This window comes from Gastrolobium bilobum, unplaced genomic scaffold, assembly GCF_033153095.1.
Source record: "Gastrolobium bilobum isolate Gb01-03AN ecotype WA unplaced genomic scaffold, APGP_CSIRO_Gbil_v1 utg3016, whole genome shotgun sequence".
NCBI classification, from domain to species: Eukaryota; Viridiplantae; Streptophyta; class Magnoliopsida; order Fabales; family Fabaceae; genus Gastrolobium; species Gastrolobium bilobum.
Window position 1 is genome coordinate 17,211 of NW_026895523.1, and position 1,141 is coordinate 18,351.

Genomic DNA, 1,141 nt, shown 5'->3' on the forward strand with positions numbered 1-1,141 from the left:
CTGGGTCTCCAAATTTCTGATTGATGCTTCCTGATTTCTGAAAGAAGTTCTGGTCTCCTGCATGAATGCAGTTGTCTCTTCCCTGAATGAAGTAGAACCCTGAATATAATCCTGAGTTGTCTTAGATAACTGAGCAAACGCTTTCTCCCATGCAGCAGGATCACTTGACTGCTCCTTCATATGTGGTGGTGGAGGATGTAATGGTGGATTCAATTGGTGGTTGGAACTATAGCTGAATCCTGGGTGTTGATTCTTGTTTTTCCATGGTGGCATATAAACATTCTTTCCCTGATTGTTGTAGTTCCTTTGATTATTCTGATCATACCACACTCCATTCACCTCTGCTTGTTCTGATGATCCCCCATAATCACACTCCTCTGTCACATGGCCCTTACCACAGATAGCACATACACTCTTTGTTTCCACAGAAGCTACCTTTTGTGAAGAGAGTTGCTTAATAAGGGTATCTAATTGTTGCTGCTGTTGTCTCTGTGTCTGCATCAGTTGATCATTCCTTGCCAACAAAGCATCATACCCATCCAACCTGATAATTCCTGTCCTTCTGTCAGCCACTGGAGCATTATCAAATTCTTGAGATGCTAATGACTCAAAGATATCCAAGGCTTCTTGAGGGGTCTTGGTAGTCAATGATCCACCAGCAGTGGCATGCACCAAGGTTCTAGTGTTAGTGGTCATTCCTTGCAGGAAGATTGCTGCTTGTTGCCATGCCTCAATTCCATGCTGTGGACATTTCCTCAACAAAGTCTTGAATCTCTCCCAAGCCTCATAAATAGATTCTGACTCTTTCTGCTTAAAGCTTGTAATTTCATCCTTCAACTTGGCCCTCTTGGATGCTGAGAAAAACCTTTGCAAGAACTTGGTTTGCAAATCATCCCAAGTTGTTATACTTCCTTGTGGCAATGATTGCAGCCATCTCCTTGCATCATCCGTCAGTGAATGAGTGAATAGTCTCAACAGAATTGCATCTCTTGTGACACCTTTTATCTTCACAGTATCACTCAACAATAGGAAGTTCTCTATGTGCAAGTAAGGGTCCTCCGCACTGGTTCCAGCAAACTGATCCTTCTGCACCAAATGTATCAAAGCAGGCTTCAATTCAAAGTTCTTGGGCTCCACTGTT

The 1,141-nt window shown here is 42.9% G+C and overlaps 1 non-coding gene across 1 annotated transcript; it reads left to right on the top strand.

The window, feature by feature from the left end:
- Positions 1–733: 733 nt before the first annotated feature.
- Positions 734–840, top strand: LOC133315217 (small nucleolar RNA R71). The gene has a single exon (XR_009752047.1). It is a non-coding gene; the product is annotated as a small nucleolar RNA R71 (small nucleolar RNA).
- The last annotated feature ends 301 nt before the right edge of the window (positions 841–1,141 follow it).